This window comes from Schistocerca gregaria, chromosome 4 (genome assembly GCF_023897955.1).
Source record: "Schistocerca gregaria isolate iqSchGreg1 chromosome 4, iqSchGreg1.2, whole genome shotgun sequence".
NCBI lineage: Eukaryota > Metazoa > Arthropoda > Insecta > Orthoptera > Acrididae > Schistocerca > Schistocerca gregaria.
In genome coordinates this window covers 435,432,045-435,449,220 of record NC_064923.1, presented here as the reverse complement: position 1 = coordinate 435,449,220, position 17,176 = coordinate 435,432,045, and the positions used below count along the sequence as shown (strand labels likewise).

At 41.7% G+C, this 17,176-nt stretch overlaps 2 non-coding genes across 2 annotated transcripts; one reads left to right on the top strand and one right to left on the bottom strand.

The window, feature by feature from the left end:
- Nucleotides 1–11,425: 11,425 nt before the first annotated feature.
- On the bottom strand, nt 11,426–11,500 carry Trnas-cga (transfer RNA serine (anticodon CGA)). Its single transcript has one exon. It is a non-coding gene; the product is annotated as a tRNA-Ser (tRNA).
- A 299-nt stretch (nt 11,501–11,799) lies between these two features.
- Nucleotides 11,800–11,874, top strand: Trnas-cga (transfer RNA serine (anticodon CGA)). Its single transcript has one exon. It is a non-coding gene; the product is annotated as a tRNA-Ser (tRNA).
- The last annotated feature ends 5,302 nt before the right edge of the window (nt 11,875–17,176 follow it).

Sequence of the window (17,176 nt, the reverse complement as noted above, 5' to 3'; positions counted from 1 at the left end):
TCCCGCAACTGACATACTTCATCATGGAGCCGAGCACTAGTCACAGTGGAACTGCTACCATCATTGTACCAAAGAAGACACTGACACATGGCGAAGTGTAGATTTCTTGCGATTATTGCTACTTAAATATTATAATTTATAGAACAAGACGCTCGTTGCAAGTCACATCTACCAATAAGGGGGTAGATCTTATGACGACCACTAGTTGACTTAGGCCTAAATTAACGGGTTAAGTTCACCTGAAAAAAAAATTATATTTTTAAACTCTGGTAGAGAAAACAATAAGAATTTTTATCAGAATCTTATAATATGAAACACCAATCTAAATTAAAATATTCACAAAAGGTGGGCGCACAGTATTCTTTCCACCCCGTGTCCTCCCGCCCTTGGTACTGTAAAAGTTAATAAGCGCCATCTACGTCATGTAGTACTAGTAGTACTATGATAAACATGTTAAATAGTTTCAAAATGTAAGTGCGATTGTAGACGTTTTTCACCAGTACATAAGACGAAAGCCATGTGGTCCCTAGGTCTATCTCATTAGTCCCGTCTCGGGTATAGTTAATCTCGCTAAGTTTAACAACTGTGTCGTTCTGTTACTATTGAGTGAAAAACAAGAAAAGCCCATACATACGGTCCTTGAAAATGGATCTGTTGCTCCGAAACACTATGGACAGCAATTATGAAATGAAATTTGTTACTGACGACGGAATATAAGCAATTACTAATCATTAACCTGCTAGTTCCAGAACACTTTTTTGCTGTCCATTGTCAGTGACATATTGTCCCTAGATACGGATACCTACGGTAGCAGTGAATCAGAACGCCACGTACAAAAATTTGTGATCGTCTGTTGCTAACTAAACCGTCACGCAGACTGGCAGCGGGTAACCGAGCCGTACAAGTTCCTGTAACACGATAGTACTTCCCTGTACTCTTGGAACCCAAAGAAATGGTCAGTTGCGTTCTCTTCTTCTCCAAAAAAAGGTCTCTATACGATGCGCAAACTGCGAAAATGTTAACAGAAACATCCGTGGATAAATCTGAGTCTGGCTATCAGAGAGGCGAGTTGCCTAGGCACTGAATTTGTGTGTGTTTTTGTGGAATATGGAAGTAAAGAATCACTGAGTAGGAAATATAGAGATTTTGCTCCCTGCCAGCAGAAACAAAGTGGTTCTACGAGGAAAGTTCAATACGTAATGCAACACATTTTTTTTCTGAAAGCAGGTTGGGTTTATTCAAGGTTCAAGTATATTCTATTATCCCCACTTTTTAGCTACAAATACTATTTTTCAGCATACTCTCCATTCAATGTGGCGGTCTTATGCCACCTTAACGTGAGGACCTGTACTGGTCCACCTCGAAGCCTATGTCTTGCTGCATCAATAAACTCCACTTCAACCGCCTACTGCTACCCGCAGAGTGCATCCTTCATAGTACCATAGAGATAAAAGTCGGAAAGTGTGGGAAACAACAGTCCAATGGCGTTTCGTAAGCTCCTGTCCTGCCCGCGCACCTGTGTGAGTTGTTGTTTTGTCATCCAGCAGGTGAAGTTCTGCGTTTTTGGGACGTACAAGCTGACGTCGATTCTTCAGTTTCCCGAGGCTAGCACAATAGACATCAGAGTCAACCATTGCACCATGGGCGAGGCCATCAAACAGAATTTTCCCTTCAGCGTCCCAGAAGTCTTTACCGGCTGAAGAGACAGCTTTGAACTTTTACTTCGGAGGAGAAGTGGCATGGCGGCACTCTGTGGATTGACGTTTTGTTTTCAGTTCACAGGCTGTGATGATGTTTGACAAAAAATTGTCACGATCAGCCTCTAAGCGCCAGTAATTCCGCACACACGGTCCTTTGTTGCTCTTTACGGTCTTCCGTTAGGCGGTGAGGGCCCCAGTGGGAACACACCTCTGAATACAGGAACTCGTGGATGAGTCCGTCAGCCCTATCAGCAGAGAGTAGGGGAGATTAGCGTTTAACGTCCGGACGACAACGAGGTCATTAGACTCAGGCCACGAGCTAGGATTAGGGAAGGACGGGGAAGGAAATCGACCGTGTCCTTTCAGAGGAACCATCCCGGCCTTTGCCTGAAGCGATTTAGGGGAATCACGAAAAACCTACACTACTGGCCATTAAAATTCCTACACCACGAAGATGACGTGCTACAGACGCGAAATATAACCGACAGAAAGAAGATGCTGTGATATGCAAATTATTAGCTTTTCAGAGCATTCACACAAGGTTCGCGCCGGTGGCGACACCTAAAACGTGCTGACATGAGGAAAGTGTCCAACCGATTTCTCATACACAAACAGCAGTTGACCGGCGTTGCCTGGTGAAACGTTGTTGTGATGTCTCGTGAAAGGGGAAGAAATGCGTTCCATCACGTTTCCGACTTTGATAAAGGTCGGATTATAGCCTATCGCGATTACGGTTTATCGTATCGCGGCAGGTAGCGTTGGTCGAGATCAAATGACTGTTAGCAGAATATGAAATCGGTAGGTTAAGGAGGGTAATACGGAACGCCGTGCTGGATCCCAACGGTCTCGTATCACTAGCAGTCGAGATGACAGGCATAATATCCGCATGGCTGTAACGGATCGTGCAGCCACGCCTGGATCCCTGAGTCAACAGATGGGGACGTTTGCAAGACAACAACCATCTGCACGAACAGTTCGACCACCTTTCCAGCAGCATGGACTATCAGCTCGGAGACTATGGCTGCGGTTACCTTTGATGCTGCATCACAGACAGGAGCGCCTGCGATGGTGTACTCAACGACGAACCTGGGAGCACGAATGGGAAAAAGTCATTTTTTCTGATGAATGCAGGTTCTATTTACGTGTATACGTCATCGCCATACTGGCGTAACACCCGGCATGGTAGTATGGGGTGCCATTGTTTACACGTCTCGGTCACCTCATGTTCGCATTGACGTTAGTTTGAACAGTGGACGTTACATTTCAGGTGAGTTACGACCCGTGGCTCTACTCTTCATTCGATCCCTGCGAAACCCTAAATTTCAGCAGGATAATGCACGATTGATTGTTTAAAGTCCTGTATGGGCCTTTCTAGATACAGAAAATGGTCGACTGCTGCCCTGGCCAGCACATTCTCCAGATCTCTCAACAATTGAAAACGTCTGATCAATGGTGGCCGAGCAACTGGCTCGTCACAATACGCCAATCACTACTCTGGATGAGCTGTGGTATCGTGTTGAAACTGCATGGACAGCTGTACCTGTACACCCCATCCAAGCTCTGTTTGACTCAATGCCCAGACGTATCAAGGCCGTTATTACGGCCAGAGGTGGTTGCTCTGGGTACTGATTTCTCAGGATCTATGCACGCAAATTGCGTGAAAATGTAATCACATATCAGTTCTAGTATAATATATTTGTCCAATGAATACTCGTTTATCATAATTAGCAATTTTAATGGCCAGTAGTGTAAATCACGATGGCCGGACGCCAATCCAGTGTGCTGACCACTGCACCACCTCGCTCAGTCTACCAACAGAGACGTTCAGTTTTCCAGCGAGGTTTTTGATTGTGATCCGTCAATCACCTCTAATGAGAGTGTTCGCATTTTTTATCATTGCAGGAGTCACAACAGTGTGCGGCCGGCCGGCACCCGGGGAATCGGACAAGTTTTCGGACCTTGTCACGATGGTGCCAGACGCCTCAACCAAAGATTCACCGCGATTTTATTCACTATCAGATCTCCGTAGACATTCTGCATGCGCCTCTGAATATCTGCGATGTTCTGGTTTTCCGCCAAAACAAACAATGATAGATCTCTAGAACGCACTCCTGTCACCGACGCATTTTGAAGTTTACGCGCCGGCCGGGGTGGCCGAGCGGTTCTAGGCACTTCAGTCTGGAACCGCGCAACCTCTACAGTCGCAGGTTCGAATCCTGTCTCGGTCATGGATGTGTGTGATGTCCTTAGATTAGTTAGATTTAAGTAGTTCCAAGTTCTAGGAGACTGATGACCTCAGTTGTTAAGTCCCATGTTGCTCAGAGCCATTTGAACCTTTTTTTTTTTTTAAGTTTACGTACAGCACCTCCACCAATCACAATTTCATGAAACTCTATGAGCTGAAGCGGGAATATTCAAGTAAGTCCCACGACAAATTCGGCATTTTTTTAACCGAAATTTGCCGAGACAAATATTGTTATTACTTATTGACGGCGCCTCGTAGTATCGCAACAATTTCCGCAGTCATGATATTCATCGCTTTTGTTAACTTCGATATCCCAGACTTCTGCAAACATGATATACAGTACACACTTCCGACAGGGTCACTGGTTTTGGTACCGTCAGTATAGATGTATTTTGCTTCCGGATATCACTTTAAAAACTGTATAATTGTGAATGTTAGCTTCGTGGTCAAAGGAAACGCCAATTATTACGTTCACTTTAGACAATTTAGGTGGGAAATTTCCGAGTATCTAAATATGCTTATACTAGGAGTGAAAGAGCTCTAGCGCCTGAATTTAAGCATGTTCGAGTACCACTGTGTAATGATATTTGACCTGCATGGAGGAGGTAAAATGATTCACGTACCTTTACCTCTGAGTTTGTAGAACCACCTTCTATTACTTGAACGGGACGAAAGAGTTCACTTGACTGATCAATTCAGTAAATTTCCACTTTTCCTTTCCATTTACATTTTTCCTTTCCTTCTCGGGCTCTCTGTCGTCGGGGGTCCCAGGGCTTTGCAAGAGGTGCCCCAGCCTAGTTGTGCCCTGCTATAACGCTGGATAATTATGTTAATAAGCTATAGTAATTTTCCGAACTTTCTCTAACAGTAAACAGTGAATCGCAAAGAGCCGCATTTTTCAACAATAGAGGAGTCCATGCAGCGGCCCACATCGTTGCGTAGCAACAGTTCGAGACGAGACGATTGGCGAGCAACATCAATGAATCGGAACGCAGTCACCAAAATTCTAAGAAGAGAGTATATTGAAGTAAGAGCACGGAGCAACGACGGCAGGCAGAAGGTAAGGCATCGAAAAACGTCTGAGTTCTACAGATTCCTCCGCAGCTCGTTGTCTCGGAGGTAGCGTTATCGCTTCCCGAGCACGGGGTCCCGGGTTCGATTACCGGCGGGGTCAGGGATTTTCACCTGCCGCGAGATGACTGGGTGTTGTTGTGTCGTCTCTATCATTATCATTCATCCCCATTACGGTCAGAGGAAGGCAACGCCAAAGCATCTCCATTAGGACCTTGCCTAGTACGGCTGTGTCTCCCGCATCGTTCCCCTACTCTCTGTCAAGAAGCATGGGACTTAATTTCCACTCGATTCTCCCAATTCTTACCATCCAAAACACAAATCCAGTGTACCTTTCAGCGGGCGAATAATATAAATGCCTATAAGAATGTATGCTTAATGAATATGGAGATCTTCGACACGGCAGTTACATTCAGAGAAATATGATTTTGGAAACCATTCATTCGGACTGAGTGTCACTGGAGAAGCGTGAATCTTTATAAGTCTTGTAAGAAAATCGGAATTCTACAAATTACCCACTCTCCTACGCGTACTCCGTGGTAAGGGGACTCCTGCATTCGCTCGTATTGGGAATGTATAGCAAGTTGATCGTATCAGCATGGTGTTTTGAAACGACGTTTTCCATTAAGTATGTAATAGCAAATGATGGGTCAATGGATCGGTCTGATTCCACCCATCTGTCTTAACCCATGTCATCCTATGTGGCGACATGAGTTTACCATGCGCAGGATACAAGCGGCCTGTTATTAAATGTTATCTGCGGTTGTCCTAGCAACACAGTAAATATTTCCTGTTTCTTTTCGTACTTGACACTATTTACGAGGCAGGGTTGGGCAGGAACTTAAGAGAATAACTTAAATTGTTGTGAGTAAAACGATCAGTGATTATAATTAAAATGTTGTTTCTTATTATTTCTGTAATGTGACACGTTTGTTGAGGGCGAGGTTAGGCAGAACCCAAGCGCATAGTTCAAATGGCTGCGAGCAAAACGAGTAGTGATCTTTTCCATAATCTCGTTGCTTACAAATGTTTGGCTAATTTTTCTCGAATGTGACAACTTGGAGGCGTGTTGTATTTGTAATGGATTCCTTTTTTTTTGTGGAGGTCGTGTTGTTGTTAGTGATGGCACACTTATTACGCTGGATGTTTGTGTTTTTGATACGGTTTTTAGTAATGATTCATTTGAATGGGAACGAGTCTTTGTTATTTATTGGTTATCTATTTGTTTTTGATTTTTGAGCTATTAGTTTGCTACGCTGTTTGTTAGTTTTTTAGACTGAACGTTCGTGTTTGTCGTTTGCTGTCGAGTTTTGTTTGAATATTTTGTTTTCGCACTTCTGAATGAATGAATGTATGTATGTGTGTGTGTGTGTGTGTGTGTGTGTGTGTGTGTGTGTGTGTGTTTTTGTGACCAGCCTTTGAACAATTTGAAGTTGCCTGTAGTTCGCAAATTTGTCTGTATGAGCTTTAACATTTATTGTGAGATTATAGTTCGTGGACGCGAAATCTCTTTGAAATGACGAATTTCAAATTGGTGATAGGTCAAGCGGAATATTCGATTCCAGTTGTTTTTTTGTTTGTTTTTTGTTCCATTAATCCAGGACAAAGTTCTGAGTGGTGTTTTTCGATTATGTGGATCTATCGTTTGGGGGGGGGGGGGGGTGAGGGGGGTGAGTAGGATTGTCAGTTCTCTGCCTTCGTTTGAGCTATATAGACGAAGTGAAATATTCGGTTCCCCTTCAGTGTTTTTGTATTTTTTCGTTCAGTTTATTCTAGAGAAATTCGTGTGCATGATTTTTCGGATTTTTGGGCAATTTGAAATAATCTTAGGTTTACTGTCGTTTCTTTAGTTTCTCTCCACCCCAAATCACTTAATTCTTGCAGTTGTTCCGTTAACTTCATTTCATTAACTGCTCGAAATATTACCGTAGTGGTCTATCTTGTGCTCCTAATTTTGAAGGATCTAATCGGTCTGTTATTAAATGTTATCTCTAGTTGTGTTACACGTGATAGTATCTCGTGTAGAACGTCTCTGGAGTGAGCATTGTGTTCAGTGCATGTTGTTAACATTCAACTGGAATTGTCACGAGGTCTCTGGACTACGACATTTGTTCAAGGCTAACTAACATTGGCCGTCAAGTCACTTCAAAACATTCTACACTGCATTCCACATGACGGCATTCACACAGGTCGTCAACGGGCCTTTATGTCACGTCGCTGCCCGACATGTCAAGGTTCCTAAATAATATATCTCTTTTTCCAACAAACAGCTCAGTTCATACATACAATACCAGGAACATAAATGATCTGCACGAGGACTTAAAAGCACTTACTTTAGTTCAAAAAGGGGCCCACTACTCAGGAACACTTATCTTCAATAATTTGCCAGCAAACATAAAAAATTTAGTTACAAATAAAGATCAGTTTAAAAGGAGCCTGAAAGACTTACTAGTGGCCAACTCCTTCCACTCCATTGACGAGTTTTTTAATAGAAACAAATGATGTATTGTATATATTCATACTATTAGTATTGTTATTTCAGCCTTTTTTTTTAAAAAAAAAAAAAAACGTTACATGCTCCACATCCACGAGGATCTCCTCAACACGGATCTATGGAACGAAAAAATAATCTAATCTCTAGGGAAGAAATTATTGACGGTATCGTCATATGCTAATATCATAAGTTAATCTAGTTTCGCCGCGTTCACTCGTGTTTTAGTAATAGATCGTGCTTTTGAGTTTTCATAATCTTTGGTTTCGCGACAAATTGCAAATGTTCCATAACGACTTGGATTTTTTTTCAGTTCGTCATTCTGACTCAACCGAGGTGCTACATCGGAACTTCAAAAAATTATTTAGAATTTACAATAACATAACAGAGCTGACGCACACAATGTGTATAAATAAGAACATAAGTCTACGAAACAGTTTCTATTACCTAACATTTTTAGTGAACAGGTCAGCTTTAATGAAAGAGAAAAACGCAGTTGTTTATGACGCTGTTAGCCGCATAAAAAAAGCTTAATGGATTAGGCAGACTTCAATTATTTCTTTATAGCTATTGTTTGCAATACGAAACAGTTTCTATTACATAACATTTTTAGTGAACAGGTCAGCTTTAATGAAAGAGAAAAACGCAGTTGTTTATGACGCTGTTAACTGCATAAAAAAGCTTAATGGATTAGGCAAATAAACTTCAATTATTTCTTTACAGCTATTGTTTGCAATTATTTCTTTATAGGTATTGTTTGCCGTGTTTTTATGCATACATTTTCGCAAGCAGGTAAATGTCGATGTTTTAAAAGTTGTTTCACTTCTCAGCAATTTACCAAACAAAATTGATCAAGAATATACGTTTCGAAGTTTGCTTTGGCCATTCCGATACTCTGACTTTTTCTATCACAGATGGTGACTTATATCGTCACTTTCGCACTTCGGTTCTGGGCTACGCGAACCGACGTGACGAAACATGATGGACAATGTCAACAAACCGTGACGTGATGTCCATTCATTTTGCTCTTCAAAGCTAAGAGCCCAGTTTATTCCAGGTATCAAATGCAAATTGTTGCGATATCTACAAAACTCCAATATCAAATCCGTAGCACCTACGAAGGGAATGTGTATGTAGTAGCGATATGAAGACATTCGCAATTGATAGAACGCATTACAGACTAACCAACGCCATCCCGAGATCACGTTATCTTAGAGGCAATGCATACAGACGACAGAAAATCAATACTGCGCATTTGAATGCTCACTGCAGAAATATTTCCACTCTATGAATAGCGGCGTGCCGCATTTTCAATACAAGAGACCTTGCTGCGAGAATCTCTGCAGTGGCCCACAGCTTTGCGTAGCAGTAGTTCGAGACGAAACGATTGGTGAGCAACATGAATTTATCAGTATCCAGTCACCGTATAGTGGAGAAGAGCACGAAGCAACGATAGAATTCAGAGGGTAAGGCTTAACAAACATCTCAGTTCTGCCAACTCGTGGCAACCGAAACACAGATTCATTAAACATTTCAGCGGACTAACAATATAAATCCTTAGAGGTTCATATGTGTAATGAATATGGAGATCTTCAAAGCAGCAGTTACATTTAGAGTAATCTGACTTTGCAAACCACTTTTCCGAACTGTGTATCATGCCTGTGTGAAGCAATTTGTGTTGGAGAAACGTGAATGTTTCGCTCAGTCCGGAACCGCGCGACTGGTACGGTCGCAGGTTCGAATCCTGCCTCGGGCATGGATGTGTGTGATGTCCTTAGGTTAGTTAGGTTTAATTAGTTCTAAGTTCTAGGCGACTGATGACCACAGATGTTAAGTTGCATAGTGCTCAGAGCCATTTGAACCATTTGAAACGTGAATGTTTATAAATTTTGTAACTGCAGGAAAATTGGACTTTACAAATTATACACTCTCCTACGAATTTACCGTGGTAAGAGCACTTCTGCATTCTGTCATATTGGTAATGTACATTAGCGTAAGTCGACTACAATAGCATGCTCTATTTAAACATACGTTTTCCGTAAATATACTATAACAAATCATGAGTCAAGGGCACGATCCTGCTTTGACTCCATGCCGTGTGACGAAATGAGTTTACGATGCGAAAGATGTAAGCGGCCTTTTATTAAATGTTATCTGTGGTTGGTTGTCTTACTGACTGGTGTAAACTATGATGTTTGTAAACTATGCTGTTTATTTCGAATATGCCGTGATTCATTAGCGTGTGGTTAAGGCGGAACCCGAGAACATGGTTTAAATTTTCTTTAAAGAAGTAAGTAGCCATTACATTTATAATCTTATTTCTGACAAAAATTTGTCTGTTTATTTCGGTATTTTGCACGATTTCCGAGGGTAAGATTATGCTTGAAGCTAAAGCACAACATAATTAAAAAATTGTTTCTCGTTCTTTGGCTCTTTCCGTCACGTGGCAAGTTTGTTAAATGTGAAGTCAGGCAGAAGCCTAAGTGCACAGCTCAAATGTTTGCGAATGAAATGAAAGAAATTTCCAAGAACACTTTTCGAATGTGACGTCGAGGAGGCGCGTTGTATTTGAAACGGAATAAGGCGCGGACGGCCATGCGGGCTTAAAGCACACTGTCATCTGACACATATGAAGTGAATATCAGAAAACTGATAACATGGATTTTCGCGACTGTTCATATTCACAATGTAGGCCTAGAGCACAGATTAATCTGACGCACAACAACATCCACAAATGTCCGGAGCGTGAATATATGATACAATCCCAACATTGGTAATGGCGTGCTTTAGGCCCTTATGGTTCTCAGTACCTCGATTAATTTTGTAGGGGTCTTGTTGTTGTTAACGGTTGCTCACTAACTGCGGTGGATGCTTGTGTTTGTGGTATGGTTTGTAGTAATAGTTCAGTTGAATGGGATCGAGTGTTTGGTAGTTTTTGGTTTTTGAGGTATTAGTTTTCATTGAAGTTTTTTTTTTTTTTTTTTTTTTTTTAGATTGAATGATTGTCGTTTGCTTTGAGTTGTGTTTGAATATTTGCTCTTTGCAGTACGGATTGTGTGTGTGTGTGTGTTTAATAAGTTTCGTGGGCGGCAGTCTTAATTTGAATTTGTCTGTGGTTCATAAATATGGTTTTATGATCTTTATCATTTATTGTGAGATTTTAATTCTTTGTTGGACGCAAATCTCTTTGACATGACGTGAGGGTTTTCAAATTTGTCTTAGCTAAAGTGACATATTCGATTCCAATTGACCCTTTTTTTCTTTTGTTATTCCGTTTATCCGGGAGGAAGTTCTGTGTTGTTTTTCGATTATGATACTCCTGTGTGTGTGGGGGGGGGGGGGAGGGGGGTGGAGCAGGGAGGGAGGGAGAGGGCACTGGTGTTGCTGTCTTCGTTTGAGCTGCATAGGTTTGAGCTGTATAGATTATGTGAAATATTTGATTCCAATTTTGTGTTGTTTGTACGTTTTCGTTAAGTTTATTCTGGAGGAATTCGTGTTCGTGACTTTTCGGATTTTTGATAGCTTGGAGATAATCCTAGATTTATTGTCGTTTCTGTAGTTTGTACCAGGCCAAAAATTCCTAATCCTGCTATTGTCCCATTACTTTCATTTCATTGGCTGCTTGAAATATTTCGCATGTCTTTTATGTTTGTTTCCTACCGTAATAGTCTACCTTTTACTCGTCATCTTGAACGATGTACTCGGTCTGTTATTAAATGTTATCTCTGGCTGTCTCAGTATCTTGTGTGAACTCTGCTATCTACTCCAAAAATGACGCCATGGATGAAAACAGGCGAGTGGAATCGGACAGTGCTCTATTCTCCAAATCATACCTTTTTATAAGGATTTGTAAGTCATAACAGACGAATTTCATACTTTAAGCTAATTTTCCGAAACTTCCTGGCAGATTAAAACTGTGTGCCCGACCGAGACTCGAACTCGGGACCTTTGCCTTTCGCGGGCAAGTGCTCTACCAACTGAGCTACCGAAGCACGACTCACGACCAGTACTCACAGCTTTACTTCTGCCAGTATCCGTCTCCTACCTTCCAAACTTTACAGAAGCTCTTCTGCGAAACATGCAGAACTAGCACTCCGGAAAGAAAGGATACTGTGGAGACATGGCTTAGCCACAGCCTGGGGGATGTTTCCAGAATGAGATTTTCACTCTGCAGCGGAGTGTGCGCTGATATGAAACTTCCTGGCATGTTTCGCAGAAGAGCTTCTGTAAAGTTTGGAAGATAGTAGACGGATACTGGCAGAAGTAAAGCTGTGAGTACCGGTCGTGAGTCGTGCTTCGGTAGCTCAGTTGGTAGAGCACTTGCCCGCGAAAGGCAAAGGTCCCGAGTTCGAGTCTCGGTCGGGCACACAGTTTTAATCTGCCAGGAAGTTTCATATCAGCGCACACTCCGCTGCAGACTGAAAATCTCATTCTGGGAACTAATTTTCCGTTTCAGAGAATCCTAAAAACTGCAGATATTCACTAATGGCATGAATGTAGTCGAATTAAGTCGGGTGATGCTGAGGGAATTAGATTAGGAAATGAGACACATAAAGTAGTAAAGGAATTTTGCAATTTGGGGAGCAAAATAACTTATGATGGTCGAAGTAGAGAGGATATAAAATGTAGACTGGCAATGGCAAGAAAGCGTTTCTGAAGAAGAGAAATTTGTTAACATCGAATATAGATTTAAGCGTCAGGAAGTCGTTTCTGGAAGTATTTGTGAGGAGTGTAGCCACGTATGGAAGTGAAACATGGACAACAAATAGTTTGGACAAGAAGAGAATAGAAGCTTTCGGAATGTGGTGCTACAGAAGAATGCTGAAGATTAGATGGGTAGATCACGTAACTAATGAGGGGGTATTGAACAGGATTGGGGAGAAGAGGAGTTTGTGACACAACTTGACTAGAAGAAGGGATCGGTTGGTCGGACATGTTCTGAGGCATCAAGGGATCACCAATTTAGTACTGGAGGACAGTGTGGAGGCTAAAAATCGTAGAGGGAGACCAAGAGATGAATACACTAAGCACATTCAGAAGGATGTAGCCTGCAGTAGGTACTGGGAGATGAAGAAGCTTGCACATGATAGAGTAGCATGGAGAGCTGCATCAGAATAGTCTTAGAACTGAAGACCTCAACAAGAAAAGTAACGGCATGAAATGTAATTTGACACTGTCGCGATTTGAAACTATTGTTTCTGCTGACGTATAATTAAACGACATGTATCAGCTCCATCGTCTTTGTGACACTGTAGTTCGTATCCTCAAACCCAGTACAGCGCACCTATATAGAGCTGTAGTTGGTAGCTCGGCTCCCTGGTACTGAATCCGTAGTGGTCGCTGAAACCACGCTGCTAATATTTCGTTTTGCTGCCAATTTTGGTCATCACATGATATGTTCGCAATACACCTTATAGTAAATTTCGATGATAAATTATTAACAGCTGTAAATATCACTTGCACATGACCTCTTACGAACTTGTGCGCCTGGTCTGACACGTCCAATAAGACCCAGCGATCGATCTATCGCTGACAGTTTCGGCAACAAAATCGCCTACAACCGGCCGACTTCATCGACATCGCCACGTTCCAAGTAATTTAAACTATTATTTTGAATGCTCTGTGTCAGGTAGCTGTGTTGTGGAAAATTTACTGCTATCGTGAAATGCAAGCTTTCGTGTGCCGGTATTCTGCGTAACTTCTGATACTTCTCTCAGAGGCTTTGACAACTCAGGCTATAGAACTTGTAGAGGGGAAGAGTTTTAAAGTTATAGTCAGGTGGTTTTTTATTACATGATTGAACACGACTGTGTAAGCTGTAATGACATAGTTTAATACAGCAATTTTGTCACGGAAATACACGTTTTTACACAGTTAACTATGTGATATGTTAAGATAGTTGTCAAAATGTCGCATCTCATCCTCTGAAAGTGAACTAATCCTAAACACAACAGTGTTAAATTTTAACTCTCAGATAGTCAAATAATCCTAAAGACAACAATATTAAATTTTTAACTATAAGTTTCTTTACAAAATTATTCTTACGATTACGTTATGATGTCAGCCAGTACCACGATAAATCATCCGATTCCGGCTCAAAGTTCGGTACTAATTTTTGGATGACAATCAAGTCTATGGAGTATGGTTAGTTTTGTGACAAGTCGAGCAAAATATTACCCAAGGCTGCTCGAGTTTACAGTGGATGCAAGCTGGTGAACCAACGAGTTTATGCCTCTGCACACGGTATTTACCTTAGCTGCGGTGGGTTGTCATCTGAATGGCTGCTCTCGCCCACTGAAATTCCTATAAAATCTAATTAAACCTTTGCCGAATTTTCCAGCAGGAACTCTTCCTATGTTTCTCGATATGCAAGAAAACATGAATTCATCCCTAGTCTCAGACTATGGCGATATACACGCTCATGGCTGCAGCAGCATGCATATTATAATTGTAATGTTCTCTCAGTTCTCACAAGAACAATTAACTAACTGGCTGGTTCGTTTCTCTAATTTCTAGCTAGAGGTCAACTGTTGTGAACGCAGTGCTCACACAAATTTCTCCTCTGCATCATACAGAGTGTTATGCACTCCATTCTGCACTTGACGCCAGTTCAAAGAACAGTCCCCGAAAATTTCGCTCTCATCTTTTTCATAGCCGAACTGTCTTCCCACCTGGGTTCTTTCGTTCTCCATGTCACGGCTTTTTTCGACCAATAGAAGCATTCCTCTTATTTTGTGGGAACTCTCTCTACAAATCGCAAGGGACCTATCACTAAATTGCGTCGAAATCTTGGCACTTTACTCCTTCCTAGTACGTTTCCACCAATCGGACGTTTTGTGTCTGTTACAGACACCTAAAAAGTTATATGTATCTATTACGTGTGTACCACTTTCAGTTCACGTGATCGAATCCATCACTGGTTTTGCTCGTATTCCTTTGGCATTCCAAAACGCAGTTTTTCTAAAGCTTCTTTCTGTCCTACTTCTGGTGGCGTGTCATTCGTCCTGCAGTATGTGTCACCTGTCGCAATAGGGTAACATTTTGTCGGTGGGCTCAGCAAAAACTTCTGACTAATCCAAATTTTTTTGCAGATGTTCTCTTTACCGACGAGGCATCATTCTCCAACAAAGGAATTGTCAATATGAGGAATATGCATTATTGGTCCGCAGACAATCCAAAATGACTCTGTCAGGTAGAGCATCAACGTCCGTGGAAAGTTAATGTTTGGTGTGGGATTATTGGAGATTCCATTATCGGACCTTTCTTTATAAATGGCATCCAAAATGGTAGACAGTACTCCAGATTTATACGACACAATCTTCCTGTTCTCTTGGACACCGTACCTCTGAACTGGAGAATGGTCATGTGGTATCAGCATGACGGATGCCCTGCACATAAAGCCTTACGAGCACGACGACTTCTGAACCGTAAGTTCCCTGGTAGGGGATTGGACGAGGTGGCCCAGTTAGGTGGCCTGCCCGATCTCCGGACCTTACACCGCTGGATTATTTTCTTTGGGGAGCAGTGAAGGATGCTGTTTACCATCATGAACCAACAACACCAGAGGACATGAAGCAACGCATTACTGGTGCTTGTACAGCCATCAAAGAAGAAACAGTAGCGCGAAGTAGGGCATCCTTCATCGGCAGAGTGACCCTATGTATGCAAGCCAATGGGCATCACTTTGAGCATGAGATGTGAACGCTATGTTTAGTATGTAGTGCTGGTATCACAGTGGAAGTTTCTACAAAGGGCCATTTTACCCAGTGATGTTAAGAAACCTTTGTTTGCAACAATTTGTCATTTAACGCATTAGATAAACATAACATTGATAATTATGTGATAATAAAACTAATTGTTTAAACATGTTTACATTCATCTTCTATGTCCTACCTGAACTTCCTAAATCGAAACATTTTTACCTAAACAACGGTAAAACTTTTAGTCCACTTGCTCGTTTCACTAAAACCATCAACATGAATTTTACTATTACGAGTGAATGATTAACTGTCACTAGCGCTAGATCTACAGTAAAGTTAAGTTTTACCGTTGAACGGCATTACCTTTTTAGTAACGGATTAACGATAAGCGAAGTTAACTTTGTGACTAATGTTGCAGTACACAGATATGTTACAGAACCGCATCACCCCTAGCCTATGGGATAAATACCTGCTAGAATGTACGACGGTAATGCAGGATGGCAGCAGACCTTATTATTCGTTTCGGACCTCTTGATAAGTATGGAGGTGTGATTACACATGTCAATCACATCGCGATTACGGGCAGCATGGGGTTCATGCCTGAGCCTCAGGACGTGCGCTAGCAGCGCATGTCAGGTGTTTCAACCGTCAACTTCGCGTATCAATATCTCGGGATGTAATGGGAATATTGCGATGCAATCAACGCCATTGTGTATGTGCTTTGTCATGCTATGGATTGCTGAGGAAAAATATAGGAGGTCCATTTAAAAAAACATAAGTTAGTGTTAAAAAAACACATATTCTTTCGTTTTAGAATGTTTCCAAATATGTACATTCATGAGCCCCAGTCCTACATTGATACTGGTGAAAGTCGTTTTCCAATAGCTGTTATTGTTCCAGAGATATTTTGGGTGGACAAGATAGCTGGGACCTGTATATGCATTTATGTTGAAGTATAATTGGTTTGTTTTGCAAATACTATTTGTATTTTTACGCTGGGTCTTGCCTAGGGAAAACTATGCTATCGAACGATTGCATCGATAGGTCGTGTGGGGAACCAAAGTGTTTAGGATCTTTGGTAGTGGACTCTGCCGCGTGGAGCGCAGTCAGAGCAGAGTCTGGTTGGAGCAGGCCGGTGGAGCAGTTGTGTTGAGTGACGCTCCCGCGAGTTGCCGCGCTTCCGGGGTTTGGCAGCATGTAATTGCGCTCGACTTGCTATGACAGTTTCTGGCACGGTGTCGCGGATGGGAAGCATTGGCTGGCGCACATCAAGAGCTCCTTTCGCCTAGAGACCGTGTCGAGCAGAAGGCGCGCCAACATCCAGCTTCTGCAACAGCTACGGGCGACATAAGTTATTGTCGCCACCTCCTCGATCGACGACTTCAAACCTTCAATCAACCAACAAGGAAGACTGAAAGCACGTAAAGTTTCAGAACTGTATGGCAGACCTCAGCTTTTCAAACTATTCCATTAACATCATTAAATACAGCAACTTAGCATGAACCTTTGTTGCTCATTGTCCCAATTGCATTACCAAGCAGGGTCCCTTCCTTTTCCGAAATGAACTCGAGTGTCGTAGAAATTCAAACGCCAGCATTAAAGTAGTATCATTCCATTTCACTGATTTAATTTTAAAGTTCAGTTAAAGTATTCATAGCTGGCTACAATATTTAGATTACACAAGCAGAAATTAAGAGATCGAGTTTTGTTATCATATTTTAGCTTACCTGTGACTGCAGCTCAGTTTGGTACATACTAAATTTTACTTTTGTTAATTGTTCAGAATCGTTTAATTCAAGTTCAAAGTTAAATCTCTTATTTCTAAATTGCGTAGATTGAAGTAGCTTTTGAAATGATTGTTGAGGTAGTCCAAGACTAACCTTATTTTATTGAATTTCCTAGTGCTTCAGAAACAAAGTTCACAATTAATTTCAGTCACTAAATTAACTTTCAGTTTTCCGGTTTTATT